Here is a 17,012-nt window from a genome sequence, read left to right on the forward strand (position 1 = left end):
GTACTTACTAAGACTGGGACGTAGTCGCAGATACAGCTGAGAAAAGTGTTTTTACTCATGAGAGGTCAGGGCCAGGTGTAAATAGTGAATGATTATGATAACAAACACCCAATCTAGCAAACAATTTGAAATTAAAGGTTTGTGAATGATGGGCAGATGTTTATTGAGACTTTAGCAGTCACTCAACCATAGATTAGGATTTACTGAGCGCATTGTAGTAAAGAAAAAAAATAATTTGCATGTATGCTGGGAAGTGCTGAACTAACCAAGTTAAATAATGCTTCATAGAATTTTTTTTCGTAATACATAAAGTAAGTAAAAGTAAAAGTTTGTTGTACATGTTTGCAATTTAGATGTAAGTGTCTGAATGGTGTGTTTATTATTAAGCAGACACATCAGCTACTCATTCAGACCTGGACGCATCTTCAACCTTCAACTTTGAATATGACGTACATATACATACACTTGTGTGAGACTTGTTAATCTCAAGTTACACTTATGCTTGTGTTTCACTCTCAACCAGGCCCCATACTTTACTATAATAACACCTGACTATACCTCCCTGCATCAATTACACTTCATCTTCTTCCGTCATATGGTAATTATATTATTACGCTTTCCCCTCCACGTCCTTTTCTTTATTACAGCAAATGTGGTCTCATATAAGTTAAAAAATGCAATAACTTCCATATACCAAATTGGCCAAGCAGCTTCAGTTGTGGCCCAAAAGGGCTCCTGTGCACAAGAAAAAAACAGAAATGCCACTTATGCCGTAATGTACCATACACTGCCAGTAAAGTACTGCTCCACTGAAACCGCTACTTTTCATAATCCATCTGGCAAAGGAGACAAACATTTATTAGAGTGTTCTTAATGCCTACTGTACATAACAGACATTTTTAAAGTTGCACCATATTGCAAACGTATGTTTTAGCATACATATTCTGCCGTCATAACTAGTATTCAGGACTTAGACTAGAGCTCTAGCTCTAGAACATCAGTGTACTTCTGGGTGCAGCTGAATTTGACACTGGACATGGCTGCACGGGAACGTCCTTACTGTACATTGCCTACGTGGATCTGCTCATTTCCCACCCCATTCCCTCCCTGAAATTGTAGGCTGTAGTAGGAGTCTTTTGCACTTGAAGGTGACTTGGACATGGCTGCTTTTTGTTGTGTATCTGAGCTTACGCAGAGTGATTTTGCGGATGATATGCACACAATCGGCAGATACATTCCTTAATGACTCAGACCCAATATCTTTCCTCTGTCCATTGTAAGTTCCCATTAAACTCATTGGATATCCACAAATCAGCCTCCATTTCCTTTGATACTCGAAAAAAAATAATGTTGAACCCATATACATGTTGTTCTCATTGCCATGTGATGGTTACAATTAAGCAAGGTGTCTTTGCACAACATGATCCGTAGCGCCTCCCTCCTCCCCTCAAATCATTAAAGGAAAATTCGGTTTCTCCAGCAAACAAATTTAGATAGATTCTCTTACCTGTTCTTGCTATTCTTTCTTGTTTGTTCTTGCAACTTTGTTGTCGCTTAGCCATCTTCTGAAAAGTTGGGGTTCTGTTTTCTAAATGGGCAAACGTTACAAACCCTCAATAATTAGGCTCTGTAGAGAGTATCCTCATGAACGCCACAAAATACAGAGATCATGCCCTCCCCCCACCAGCCATTTCCTCAACCACCAGCGGCCTTCATGACTCCCCTGGCAATTTCATCACCCGCTTCCCAAGTTTTTTCATCACCTACCCCCCCCCAGCCAAATTAATCATCCACCTTAGCTCCCCCACATACATTCTACTTGCCAATTTATGTCATTAGTAAAAAAAGAATGTATGCATAAATGTCTCAAAAATAACCCCCAGTGGCCAATTCATGATCCTCTTCCCCCCAACCATTAGATCACTGTGCCCAGTATCATACTGCCCCCTTCAATACACTATGCTTTTTATCACATTCTGACCCCCTTCAGTACACACTGCCACCCTATCATCACACGCTGTCCTCCTATAATCACACGCTGTCCCACTACAGCACTCACTGTCCCCTTTTCATCACAAACTGTCCCCCTACAGCACTTATCTTCCCTATTTCAACACCCACTGTTCCCCTACAGCACTCACTGTCCCCCTACAGCACTCACTGTCCCCCTTTCATCACACACTGTCCCCCTACAGCACTCACTGTTCCCCTTTCATCACACACTGTCCCCCTACAGCACTCACTGTCCCCCTACAGCACTCTCTGTCCCCCTTTAATCACTCACTGTCCCACTACAGCACTTACCTTCCCAATTTCATCACACACTGCCCCCCTACAGCACTCACTGTCCCCCTACCGCACTCACTGTCCCCCTTTCATCACATACTGTCCCCCTTTCATTACACACTCTCCCCCTTTCATCACATACTTCTCCCCATCACACATTCCCCCTTCTGAAAAAACATACATCATTACTTTCCTGGCTTTTTTCTTCTGGGCAGTTAGTTCCTCTCATTGCAGCTGCTCACTTGCATTGTTGGGACTTGATGATGACATCACACCAGACAGTCAGTGAGGAAGAGGAAGGAGCAGAAGTGAGGAGGGGGGAAGGAGGGGGTGTTGGCAGCCTGGAGGAGGGGGGGCAGCTAGCTTCCGTCGCTGTGCCCCCCCCCCGCCCCCCAGGTCTTAGCACCCTAGGCTGCAGCCTGATCAGCCTATTGGTTGATCAGGTCCTGCTTATACAGCACCAAAGGAACACTGAAATTACTTGTGACCTGCTCCATGGTGCTCAACAAAATAAACATGTTCATGAGCCACAAGACTCCATAAAAATACAATTAGCCAAATAACGAATTATGGATGTACTTGGAGTAATCAAAAGACAGATTCTATATCTATTTTTGCAAATGGATATTTATCAGGTTCCTTCTTGGGAACCACTCCCAAAGAGGAAAGGAGCAAAAGTTAAATTTGGAGAATAGATCAAACAGACTTTACATTAGCAAAACTAAATGAAAAGGAAAAAAAGACATAAAGCCTATTTTTTCCCATGCTGTAATACTGTTCATTGCTAGATACAGAACATGGTTCATATATGGAGAAAATAATTATCTGGCAAGTAGCAAAGTTTCCCCCCACATATACTCTATAATCCAGCTTCTTCTATACCTAGCACAATTTACTCACACATCTTGTAAGTCCAGTAAGTCCTGTAATTAATAATAGTGTGACATAGTAAAAGAGACAGATCATTTTGTTGAGATTGAGAACTAGAAAATGAGAAGTGTAAACTTTCTAAATGAGAACAACCTTCTAAGAAAAAAGTGTACAAAACGTTTCATACAGATGTATTTCGACAAATGATGTTTTGTTAGTGCCAAGGCAATTCAGACGCATGGCACTAGCATACACACTGTGCGAACCTGATGCATTATTGCCAGATGTCAGGTCGTGGCATTTGTCTCAAATAAAGTACCTATTAAAAAGACTTCATTTTTTTTCATGCATCACCGATAGGATGGTAAGAACGATAATATCAAAGTAAGATTACCATAGACATATTATTTTATTGTAATATGAGTAACAGACGATAAAAAAAAAGCATCTGCAGTAGAACACAGGGTTCAGGGGTCTATATGAAAATGTGCAGATAAATAAAATTAGCAGTTCAGTTACTATGGGAGGGTATACCTCAGACAATTGTATTGCCCTCTGCTTCCAGGCTGGCATGTGTTAAGTCCTGATGTTGTTGCTAAGACAGCTGGAAAGTGTGGAAATTTCTGCTGAGTTTTCAACAGCTAGACGTCAAGATTTGTGAACCAGATCTGACCACTTTCTGAAAGGTTCTACCTGTGCACTTTAGAGACGAAGTGAAAAAATACAAGCAGATGGGATGAGAGTGGTCTAAACAACAGGGATCTAGTAGAAGCTGAAAATGTTTTATGCGTTAAGTCTAGAGCTAGCTGTTGAATAATAGAAAATGGTTTAAACACTGTGGTCAATTCCAAATTACCAGCACCCCCTCAAAGCAAAGAACAAAACTAAACTTGTGCTCTAAATATACTTGCTGACAATGTAAAAAATGCTTTTTACATTTTATTAATTTTCAAGACTTATTTTAAGTAACTTTTCCATTTAGATGCCCAATCTCTAGTTGTTTTGCAATGTTCTCTAGCCAGTCACTAACCTGGGAAATATTCCTTAAATGCAGAATCTCACTGGGGGCCTGATTTTGAATTAGGACCAAAGCAAAGAAAAGGAGTAACTTTGCACCTTGACAAAACCATGTTGCATTAGAGGGGGAGGTAAATTTAAAATGTAGAGGCAGATTTACAATTGGGATTCCACATGTCATCAAGAGCAACTTTAATATCAGTGTAAAAATAAAGCTATCAAGTATTTGTGTGCTACATGAAAACCAGCCAGTATTTTACTTGCGTGCAAAAAAATAAGTCTATTTGTAGCCCTTGCATTGTAACATGGTTTGTTCAGGTGCTCCTTTTCTTTGCTTTGCTCCTAACTCAAAATCAGGAAAGAAAGAAAGAGAAAGAAAGAAAGAAAGAAAGAAAGAAAGAAAGAAAGAAAGAAAGAAAGAAAGAAAGAAAGAAAGAAAGAAAGAAAGAAAGAAAAAAGAAAGAAAGAAAGAAAGAAAGAAAGAAAATGAGAAACATTTATGAATTAATATTATCTCACTGTTGTTTCCTTGGAAACTCCAAAGGACAGGGACAACACATTTATCCTGCTGATCATCCTCTTGACGGGTACTCTATCTGCTCTGAAGAGTCAAAGAGGACAGTTTACCTGGCCTCTTCTTCTTCCCGTATATCAGATTAATCATACATGACAAGTGAACTCAGATCAGACCTGGTATCTTTGTCGCTCTCTTTATATAGACACATAGGTGACATTTGAACCAGCAAAGAAGACATAAAAATTGGACTCTATTTACAATAACATAGATTATTTTGTATTTTTATTGAATAAAATAAGTCTTCAAATGCCTCAGCTTTTTTGAATGTACTTTATATTTGTAGCCGGAGATTCTGCAGAAAAGATCGAAAACTCTGCTATCAATATATTTTTCTCTGAACACTGTAGTACATTTTAAGGAAACTCAAAATATCTAAATTATACAGGAGATCTGGTAATTTATGCAAATATCTATGTATTGCCAAAACATTCCCAAAGAAATGCATACAAACCTGAAGGGAAACAGAATCATACTTCAGTAATGTGATTAAATTATTTGTTTCTAAAAATTATTTGTTTTGAAGTAATGTGAACATTTGATGAATTTGCAACAATGAGAATGAATTTTAAAGGTTCATTAAAATCTGACTGCCACTGGATGTTGAGATCTTTCACAAATATAAAACATACATAGAGAGGTGTTACTGTTAGTGTACAACTACCTTATTGAGTGGTTTTTGCTGCAGGGAATGGTTCACAATAGCACAAATTGTTTTTGTATTTTTCATATTTTTGCATTTAATCCATAGCCATGGTGCAACAATCATTACAATAAAGTGTATCTCACTTATATGTCTTTACATAAAATTACAAGATACTTCCTTATATTTCTAAACATTAAATGCATACTTGCCAACTCTCCCAGAATGTCCGGGAGACTCCCGAAATTCGAGTCAGTCTCATGGACTCCCGGGAGAGCTGGAAAATCTCCCGCATCCTGCTAGCGCCGTACAAAAATGATGCGATTTGCGGTGAATCGGGTCATTTAGGCCCCGCCCCCCCCACGACAAAACAGTATTTTCACTGTGGGGGTTGGGACCAAAATGCCATGTTTGGTCGCGCTCCGCCCCCTCCTGCCCTCCCGCCACGCCCCCTCCCGGAAAGAACTTGCCCAAAGTAGGCAAGTATGATTAAATGCAATCTTTTCCATGAAATTGCACATTAATTGTGATGCATTCGTTTCCAGTTAGTTTTATTTCGTGTTACTTTCCTTTTAATAACAAGTGACAGTGATTTTGCTTTCAGATTAGAGAGTAAAGTAATAATTTGCGTGGTACCCTCCCAGTGTTTGAGCATAAGCCTGATCCTGGTAAAATGGAAGCAATTGTGGATGTCTCAAGGGATGGCCTGGGCAGGTTGTGAGTATGATGAATTTTGTTTTGATTTCTTTCCCTTAATATTGGGAGGTACAAATATTAATAATTGACTACTAGAGATCAAAGAGGTTCTAGCTCCTTGACTTTCTATTCATATAAGAGGTACATAATACTATCTACTACTGTTTATAGTTGGCACACGCTGAGCTCCTCTCACCAATCCTGCATCATAAATAGACAGTAACAGCATTTAAAAACTATCAGTACACTCTTTTTTTTTGTGAGGACAGATAGACTAGCTAAGAGGACTTCAGTCACCTACGAGCTGTTATTGCTGAGAAGCCAAAATCTGTATTTGGAAAGTTGCCTTTCTAGCAGATAACTGTGATTGTTTATTATTTTATACAACTAATGATCACAGTGTGCAAACATGTGAAGCTTTAAAATGTGTGGTGGGAAAGATCAATGTGACACAGGCACCATTGTTCAACTGTGCAAATGCCATAATAAAACATCACAGTCTGTCCCAGCAACCTTCAGAGCAAGGAAGAGGAGTGTCAGCTCAGCTTAGGTTTGTGTATGTCTGGGGGGTTATGCTGTGTCTGGAGTTGGGGGAACTGATGTGTCTGAAGGGGAGGGTATGAAGTGTCTGAAGAGGTATACTGTGTCTGGAGGTGGGGGTATGATGTCTGGGGTGGGTATGCTGTGTCTGGAGGTGGTGGTATACGGTGTCTGGGGGGGAGGGTATGATGTGTCTGGAGGTGGGGATTATGCTGTGTCTGGGGGAGAGAGTATGATGTGTCTGGGGGTATGCTGTGCCTGGAGGTGGAGGGGTATGAAGTGTTTGGGAGGAGGGTATGATGTGTCTGGGGGATATGCTGTGTCTGGAGGTGGGGGGTATGATGTGTCTGAAGGGGAGGGTATGAAGTGTCTGAAGAGGTATACTGTGTCTGGAGGTGGGGGTATGATGTCTGGGGTGGGTATGCTGTGTCTGGAGGTGGTGGTATATGGTGTCTGGGGGGGAGGGTATGATGTGTCTGGAGGTGGGGATTATGCTGTGTCTGGGGGAGAGAGTATGATGTGTCTGGGGGTATGCTGTGCCTGGAGGTGGAGGGGTATGAAGTGTTTGGGAGGAGGGTATGATGTGTCTGGGGGATATGCTGTGTCTGGAGGTGGGGGGTATGATGTGTCTGAAGGGGAGGGTATGAAGTGTCTGAAGAGGTATACTGTGTCTGGAGGTGGGGGTATGATGTCTGGGGTGGGTATGCTATGTCTGGAGGTGGTGGTATACGGTGTCTGGGGGGGAGGGTATGATGTGTCTGGAGGTGGGGATTATGCTGTGTCTGGGGGAGAGAGTATGATGTGTCTGGGGGTATGCTGTGTCGGAAGGGGAGGGTATGAAGTGTCTGAAGAGGTATACTGTGTCTGGAGGTGGGGGTATGATGTCTGGGGTGGGTATGCTGTGTCTGGAGGTGGTGGTATACGGTGTCTGGGGGGGAGGGTATGATGTGTCTGGAGGTGGGGATTATGCTGTGTCTGGGGGAGAGAGTATGATGTGTCTGGGGGTATGCTGTGCCTGGAGGTGGAGGGGTATGAAGTGTTTGGGAGGAGGGTATGATGTGTCTGGGGGATATGCTGTGTCTGGAGGTGGGGGGTATGATGTGTCTGAAGGGGAGGGTATGAAGTGTCTGAAGAGGTATACTGTGTCTGGAGGTGGGGGTATGATGTCTGGGGTGGGTATGCTGTGTCTGGAGGTGGTGGTATACGGTGTCTGGGGGGGAGGGTATGATGTGTCTGGAGGTGGGGATTATGCTGTGTCTGGGGGAGAGAGTATGATGTGTCTGGGGGTATGCTGTGTCGGAAGGGGAGGGTATGAAGTGTCTGAAGAGGTATACTGTGTCTGGAGGTGGGGGTATGATGTCTGGGGTGGGTATGCTATGTCTGGAGGTGGTGGTATACGGTGTCTGGGGGGGAGGGTATGATGTGTCTGGAGGTGGGGATTATGCTGTGTCTGGGGGAGAGAGTATGATGTGTCTGGGGGTATGCTGTGTCGGAAGGGGAGGGTATGAAGTGTCTGAAGAGGTATACTGTGTCTGGAGGTGGGGGTATGATGTCTGGGGTGGGTATGCTGTGTCTGGAGGTGGTGGTATACGGTGTCTGGGGGGGAGGGTATGATGTGTCTGGAGGTGGGGATTATGCTGTGTCTGGGGGAGAGAGTATGATGTGTCTGGGGGTATGCTGTGCCTGGAGGTGGAGGGGTATGAAGTGTTTGGGAGGAGGGTATGATGTGTCTGGGGGATATGCTGTGTCTGGAGGTGGGGGGTATGATGTGTCTGAAGGGGAGGGTATGAAGTGTCTGAAGAGGTATACTGTGTCTGGAGGTGGGGGTATGATGTCTGGGGTGGGTATGCTGTGTCTGGAGGTGGTGGTATACGGTGTCTGGGGGGGAGGGTATGATGTGTCTGGAGGTGGGGATTATGCTGTGTCTGGGGGAGAGAGTATGATGTGTCTGGGGGTATGCTGTGTCGGAAGGGGAGGGTATGAAGTGTCTGAAGAGGTATACTGTGTCTGGAGGTGGGGGTATGATGTCTGGGGTGGGTATGCTATGTCTGGAGGTGGTGGTATACGGTGTCTGGGGGGGAGGGTATGATGTGTCTGGAGGTGGGGATTATGCTGTGTCTGGGGGAGAGAGTATGATGTGTCTGGGGGTATGCTGTGTCGGAAGGGGAGGGTATGAAGTGTCTGAAGAGGTATACTGTGTCTGGAGGTGGGGGTATGATGTCTGGGGTGGGTATGCTGTGTCTGGAGGTGGTGGTATACGGTGTCTGGGGGGGAGGGTATGATGTGTCTGGAGGTGGGGATTATGCTGTGTCTGGGGGAGAGAGTATGATGTGTCTGGGGGTATGCTGTGCCTGGAGGTGGAGGGGTATGAAGTGTTTGGGAGGAGGGTATGATGTGTCTGGGGGATATGCTGTGTCTGGAGGTGGGGGGTATGATGTGTCTGAAGGGGAGGGTATGAAGTGTCTGAAGAGGTATACTGTGTCTGGAGGTGGGGGTATGATGTCTGGGGTGGGTATGCTGTGTCTGGAGGTGGTGGTATACGGTGTCTGGGGGGGAGGGTATGATGTGTCTGGAGGTGGGGATTATGCTGTGTCTGGGGGAGAGAGTATGATGTGTCTGGGGGTATGCTGTGTCGGAAGGGGAGGGTATGAAGTGTCTGAAGAGGTATACTGTGTCTGGAGGTGGGGGTATGATGTCTGGGGTGGGTATGCTGTGTCTGGAGGTGGTGGTATACGGTGTCTGGGGGGAGGGTATGATGTGTCTGGAGGTGGGGATTATGCTGTGTCTGGGGGAGAGAGTATGATGTGTCTGGGGGTATGCTGTGCCTGGAGGTGGAGGGGTATGAAGTGTTTGGGAGGAGAGTATGATGTGTCTGGGGGATATGCTGTGTCTGGAGGTGGGGGATGTGATGTCTGGCGGTAGGTATGCTGTGTCTGAAGGTGGGGGTATGATGTCTGGGTGTAGGTATGCTCTGTCTGGAGGTGAGGGTATGATGTGTGGGGGTGGGTATGCTGTGTCTGGAGGTGGGGGGTATGTGGTGTCTGGGGGGGAGGGTATGAAGTGTCTGGGGAGGTATGATGTGTCTGGGGAGGTAGGCTGTGTCTGGAGGTGGGGGGTATGATTTGTCTGGGGGGAGGGTATGAAGTGTCTGGGGGGACGGTATTATATTTCTGTGGGGAGGGTTTGATGTGTCGGTGGTATAATGTGTCTCAGGGGGAGGGCATGATGTGTCTGGGGTGGTATGTTGTGTCTGGGTTATAATGTCTGGTGGGAGGGTTTGATGTGTTGGGGGTATAATGAGTCTGGGGGGTTATGATGTGTTGGGGGGGTTAGATGTGTCTGGGGGGTGGTGTAATGTGGCTGTGGGGGTGGCGTGATGTATCTGGGGGGTAACATGCTGTATCTGGGGGGGTGGCATGATTTGCCTGGCGGTGTGGCGTGATGTGGTTGGGGGGTGGTGTGTTAAATGATATGTTTCTTGTCAAGGCTGTAACTAGGGCTGTGCGGCAGGGGCAATCGCCCAGGACGCAAAGCTGAAGGGGGACACAGTTTAGTAATATTTTAATTTCATTTGATTAAAATTAAATGATAGGGGGGCGGCATTTGTCTTTCTCGCCCCAGGCGCTAGAATTCTAAATTATGGCTCTGTTCATTATAATGTATTTATTATATACTGTGTGATCTGTGTTTTGTATTGTGTTCACTTATTATTTTTCATATTTCAGGTTCCTATACATTTTCCAAACAGGTCCCAACATTTCAGGTTCTATACAATAATCCAGTACCAGGTTGTGAAAGCTGCAATAACAGGTCGATGAGAATAACATAATTTTAATACATAATGGGGGGAATTCAATTGTCAGCAATTATGGTAGGAATTTTTACACATTTTTCCTCGCCCATCCATGAGGTGCAAGTGAAAAATAAGAAGAGACTCTGTCAAAATATCCGCAGCAAAGTGTTTCACGGATGTTCTGGAGACACTTTGCAGCTAATTGAAATACACCCCATTACTATGTGGCCACGCCCCATTTCAGAAAGTTGTTGTAGCGGGGCCCCAAATTCCTCTTTGACGGCCCTGGCAGTACTATATATCTACTGCCAGGGTCCGCAATGGAGATCATCTGCCCTAGAAACAGCTGAGCTGCATCCCTCAGTTGTAGCTGGTAAACCTTATGACTAACCCTTAAATAGAAGCCTTTTGCAATCAGTCCTGGATCATTGCAGTTCCTGGTTCCCAGTTCCTCTATCCCAGCTACTTGCTACTTCAGTAGTATTCAGCTTGTTATACCTGGCTTTTGACTTCGGCTTTTCCCAACCAAATTTCTGAATATCTGGAAGCCTGGACCTGCAAGTGTACAGAACTTTATTTACTTCTGAATTCACATTCCTGATTATTTAGAAACCTTACCCTGGCAAGTTTAAAGGACTTTGTTTATTCTGAAACTTGTGTTACTGGTTGGTTACTTTGCATATTGTGTATTGCTCTGTGGATTCTGTGTCATTTTTACTTGCATCAGAGCCTGCTTACCTGTGTGTAGTAGCACCAGTATATTCATCATATGGATTTGCTTTTATCTATCTTTGTCTGGTCCTTCAGCCATTGAGATCCTTACCTTGTATGTTGTAATCAATAAATATCACCTTATTTCACATTGACCATTGTTTCAGTGTGATATTACAATGTGGGCACAAGAGATACTTGCAGGACTAGTGCAAGGTCTGTAGGCACCCTAGGCAAAGTTTCAGCCTACTGAAACCCTCCCCCCCACCCTCCTTTTTTGGCTCTCACACACAATTTTTTTTTTTTAAATTAATGAATCAGAATTCTACATTTATAATTACCTGGTTTCGTTCGGATCACCTGCCAGTCACACCCCTTCTTCAGCAACAATCTGTCCACACTGCTTGAGTCTATTAGAGAAAGCGCAACTGGAGTGCAATTATCTGTAGGGGAAGGAAGGGGGGGTGTCCGAGGTGATGGGCAGAAATAGAGAATGAACACTCTACTCCTATTGCCGACACCTCAATTTGCTCTGGGCCTGGGCGCAGGGCTACAGATATTCGAGGCAGGGAAGTATCCCGCCTGAATATCTTACTCCCCGATTTACCGGTGAGGGCCCCACAAAGTAAAAGGCGAAACCACATAATGACACTAACCGCATAGTCTCTGTCTCGTCTTGCTTGTCGTCTGTGACTCCCAGTATTGCTGTCTAGAAAAGGGTGACACACAACAGCCCACCAAAAGGGCTATCTACAGGCTAACGTGTAACACCCACTCTAGTGCTAGTTAGAACAATACAACAGCAGCGCCCTGGTTCTAAAAAGATTCTATTTGAACAGTATGCTGCGCAACTTTAATTCCTAGCAGTAGGTGTATTGTACTGCCCTAACTACAATTCCCACAGTTCACAGTTGCAAGAGACCAATACACAGAACACAGACAAACAGGTACAACAACAGATACCAAAATCCTTCCTTTTTTTCCAAAACATTTTATTTGCATATTCAAACATAGTAGACATTCAGCAAACAGCATATGGTTCTCAAATATTAATATGCATCATAAACAAAAAGTATATGCATCAGATTACAGGGCAATAAGAAAACTAAAAAAATAAATATTAAAATTGTTGCAGAGTTAGCCCCACAGAGGTCTCATCTACTTATTAACAGACCTAACTTAGCATAACCAAACTCTAAATCAGAATCAAAATCAAAGCATTTGGCATCCAATGCTTGTCTCTCTACATTGCTTCATCATCATCATTTATTTATATAGCGCCACTAATTCCGCAGCGCTTGTCTTGTAACTCAAAAAATATATTTGAAATTTTACATTATACATTGTATTTTGGATATTGGCAAAAGGGGAGGAGGTGAAAGAATAGGGGTAGAAATGGGGGAAGGTGGCATCATGCATGTTGAGCTAAAATGAGTAGGACATTACAGCAGACCATATATGAGGGACTTGAGAAGTTATTCATCCAGAGCCATTAATTATCTGAACCCAAACACCTATACAAAGATTACTTAGTGAGTTAAAAAACATTGAGAAGGTCATCCTGTTTTGAGTTTGGCCAAAAGCCTACCTTTAATGGGAGCCTGACTCCTGGATCATATAAGGGGAATCACAAGAAAGCCTACCTTCTACCACAAGTGTACAAGAAAGAGCGCAGGTGTGGGCCTGGAAGAGGGTCGCTTGAGGGCTTTTTATAGACATAGGGCTAGATTTACTAAGCTGCGGGTTTGAAAAAGTGGGGATGTTGCCTATGGCAACCTATCAGATTCTAGCTTTCATTTATTTAGTACCTTCTACAAAATGACAGCTAGAATCTAATTGGTTGCTATAGGCAACATCCCCACTTTTTCAAACCCGCAGCTTAGTAAATCTAGCCCATAGTCTTCCTCTGCATCTTCATTCTTGATCAAGCCAGTCTTTGTCTCTCACTGCTGATGGACTGGACAAGTACCACTTGCATGTTGTAGCAGAAATGCATGAGGAAAGCTAAATTTTTACTCTTCGTGCTTTAACTTTTGCAAATTTACAAACAAGTTCTTTCAGATCAGTTTTTTGTGTTATCTCATGTTCTATTGACACCATAGAGAATCCAACAAATCTTTCTTGCATCATTTTAGATCACGTATACTTTTTTATCAACTTTAACTTTGAAAAGCTTCGCTCACCACTGGCCACAGATACAGGGAGGGTCAAGAAGATAGGAAGAGCAATACATGTATTGGGGACTATATCTGTCAGGTAATTTTTATACACAAAGTTTAATACATCTTGTGGAGATGTACGCTGTGGAACTCATCTTGCAATACCTTGCAATTCACTGCACAAATCTATATAATCAATATCTTTGGAGTCCCCATGTTGTAAAGGCTACTCTAACTTGCAGCAATCGTCCATAATTTCCTTTGATGTTCTATTCTTCAAACTGTGAACATCATAGAGGAATCCAAACACAGAACTAATTTCATTAATCTGTGTGAATCTTTCTCCTACTGATGGTATTGCTGTATCAAGGACAGAAATATAAAAGTTGATTTTGAATTTTTCCTCTGGGCTCAGAATAGGCTCATTGTCTGCTTCATAGGTGCAGGGTTAGACTGCACCACCGGGGGACCGGGCTATCCCCGAGTAGGCCCCGACCCTGATTGCTCCCCTCTACACTGGTGGGGGGAGCAGAAAATTTAGAAAAAACAAAAAAAGATACTCTCGTGACCGTGGCGCTCCCCGACTCCTCTCTGCTCCATTCGCAATGAATGTCGGAAGTGTCGTCATCACGTCCGACATTCAGTGAGGAGCGCCGCAGACAGGAGTCGGGAAGAAAAGAAGAAAGAAGAGACGAAAGAAGAGAAGAAAAAAGCCATTAGAAAAGGTAAGTGAAGGAACAGAAGCAAAGGGGGGAGCAGAGTGAAGGGGGAGCATGGCAGCAGAGTGAAGGGGATGCATGGCAGCAGAGTGAAGGGGGAGCATGGAGCAAAGTGAAGACGGAGCATGGCAGAGTGCGATGGGGGGCCAGGGCAGTATGGCAGAGTGCGAAGTGGGCCCAGAGCAGCATGGCAGAGTGAGATGGGGGGCCAGAGCAGCATGGCAGAGGGCTGTTTATTGCAGGGGCTGTCTGGAGGGAGGGAAGTGGGTTTATTAAATGGGAATACTATTACTTTAATGTTCGGACTGGAGGAAGGCCTAAGTATTAATTGTGGGTCCTATTGATTTAACACCAGGGCTGGTTGGAATTTTCTAAATGTACCCATTATTTTTTCCAAATAGGGCCCCCAACATTCCAGGATCCAGACAAGCCGCAACTAAAGAAACCAGCAGCCACAGGTGGTAAAAGTGACAAGAACAGGTAGTACAGTCTGTCAAATGTTCTGAGTTTAGTGCAGGCTTGGCTAACCTGTGGCACTCCAGGTGTTGTGAAACTACAAGTCCCAGCATACTCTTCCAGCAATAAGCTGCTATATATTTGCATAGCATCCTGGGGCTTGTAGTTTCACAACACCTGGAGTGCCACAGGTTAGCCAAGCCTGGTCTAGTGGGACAATCTTGATTTTTGGTGACTGTTCTGCCCAATCTAAGGGACAGGTCAAGACTGTGTACTCTTTATATACACACTGCATTCTTTATATACTACACTATGGTGCTAGCTAACCTTCGTGGGCTGACCCCTCCCCTTCTAGTGTCTGGTCTCGCCTCTATGATGGCTGGCCACACCCCCCTAGCATTGCATTCCCCCGGTGGGTCCTTCAAGCCCCAGTCCGACACTGCATAGGTGAACTGCTTTTTGTTTCCACTAATACAAACTGGTTCTGGTTCAAACAGTGCTGGTTTTCCCAAATCCTCAGCGACTTTACAGGCATGTACCAGTGTTTTTACAAACCCTTTGTCACTCCTGCAGTCTTCAAGAAATTTCTTTGTCACCTTCAGTTGTGTAATGGAATTGTGTATATTACATTCCTTTAAATGAAGCAGTTTGCTACTCATATTGACCTTATACAACATGTTATACCACAGGACAATAGAAACCATAAACTTGAAAGTAGAAATGCCTTTTGCAAGACCTTGTGCCTCTACACTTGAGGTTTTGCCAGATACTCCAGTTAGGTTTGTGTACTCAGAGATCTCAATTAGGGCATCATAGATATCACCTAAGTAAAAGTGAAGAGGTTTCAAGGCATCAGTTCGACTTTCCCATCCTGTGTCACTCAATGGTTTCACGGTAAGAGTAGACACATTGCGCATTAGAACTTCCCAGCGACGTATTGATGCAGAGAAGTGCACATACACATGTTGTACTAGGTTAAATAAACATGTGGCCTCCAAGCAATACTTGGCAGCATAATTTACAACCAAATTCAAAGAATGTGCACTGTAAGGAACAAACAACGCTTGTGGGTTAACATCCAAAATTCTTCGCTGCACACCACTTTGTTTACCTTTCATATTACTTCCATTTTCATAGCCTTGGCCAAATAGGTTTTCAATAGGCAATGACATCTCTTCTAACTGATTAAGCATAATGTCCATTATACCAGCACCACTTGTTTCCTTTAGTGGCAAAAATCCTAAGAAATGTTCCTATGATGTGTACAGACTCACAATCATCAGTTCCTGAAGCTCTATCCACAAAGCGAATTATCATGCTCATTTGTTCAACATGGCTTACATCTGGAGTACAATCTATAGTTATTGAAAAGTACAGAATGTTTTCTTTTATATTGTTGGATAAAAGCTGAATCAGCTTATTCTGTATATCTTTTCCAAGGTAGTCTACATAGGTCTCCTTATCTCTTATTTTGCGAATATGTGTTCATCAATTACTGTGTCAAACAGATATTCTATAAATTTCAGGAAATTCCCATTGCCAGCAGTGTGCAGTTTTTCATGTGTTCCTCCTAAGGCAATCAGCAATCAGTCTTTCTAAGATTTGCAGCCAATACTTTACCTTTTATTTAATGAGGCACACATTTTCTTCATCAATTGTTTTTTTCTTTTTAATCATATTTCAAGCTCGTTCCATATCTGAAAATTGCCCAAATGAGCATTACTTCTCTTGTGCATTGATAGAAGGGCAGTGATGTTTTTCCAGTCTTTTGTACCTTTATCAGAGAGAGATGATGTGGGGATTGTGTTTCAACCAAACAACTTGCAACAATGATATGGAATACTGTAGCCACTGGCAGTGCATTATTTCTTCATTGGCAAGTTTCCATTTGTATTGATTTGTTACAAATCTTCTTCCATTTCCATCTTTAGGGAATTTAATCTACTGGACCTGTTCTGGTCCGTGTTCCACCAAAATTTGTCGCATACTATCATCACAGTTTACCCAAGTAACAGGGTCACTGTATCTGAAACTGGTGCTACTTTCACTGTTATGTCGATCTGGATCCTGGCGGTCTTCATTTGGTTCCTCTTCTAAATCTGGATTAGATTCTTCTAATTCTGCTTCTACTTGTGAGACTGTAGGCAACGATTTTCACTCTGCTTCAATCCCTGATTGATCCTTTGAGGTTGAACAACCTTAATCATTCTGTTTCCGAAGATACTTCAGAAAGGAACCTTCTTGCTTGGCTTGTTCCTTTTCCATTTCAACCTTTGGTTTACGATAGTATGAACCAGACATTTTCTTTTTTTTTCTCTGCCATGCTGAAGATCCAACTAAAAAAAAGTATTTTTTGGGGTTGCAATGTGTATATCTAAGAATACATCTGAATAGGTCACATGGATAAGAAGTCAGGAAGAATAAGGTAGCTTAGTCAGCAATGATAAGAGGTCATAGTCCTGTATTTTAGCAGCGATGGTCTCAGGAAAAGGGGTATCATATATGCTCATGGCTGGCGCAATAGCAGCTCTTGCTGCAAGAAGAATAT

The 17,012-nt window shown here is 43.3% G+C and overlaps 1 pseudogene; it reads right to left on the reverse strand.

The window, feature by feature from the left end:
* Positions 1-10,844: 10,844 nt before the first annotated feature.
* On the reverse strand, positions 10,845-16,765 carry LOC142139888 (uncharacterized; annotated as a pseudogene).
* Positions 16,766-17,012: the final 247 nt, after the last annotated feature.

Source organism: Mixophyes fleayi, chromosome 2 (genome assembly GCF_038048845.1).
Source record: "Mixophyes fleayi isolate aMixFle1 chromosome 2, aMixFle1.hap1, whole genome shotgun sequence".
Lineage (NCBI taxonomy): Eukaryota > Metazoa > Chordata > Amphibia > Anura > Limnodynastidae > Mixophyes > Mixophyes fleayi.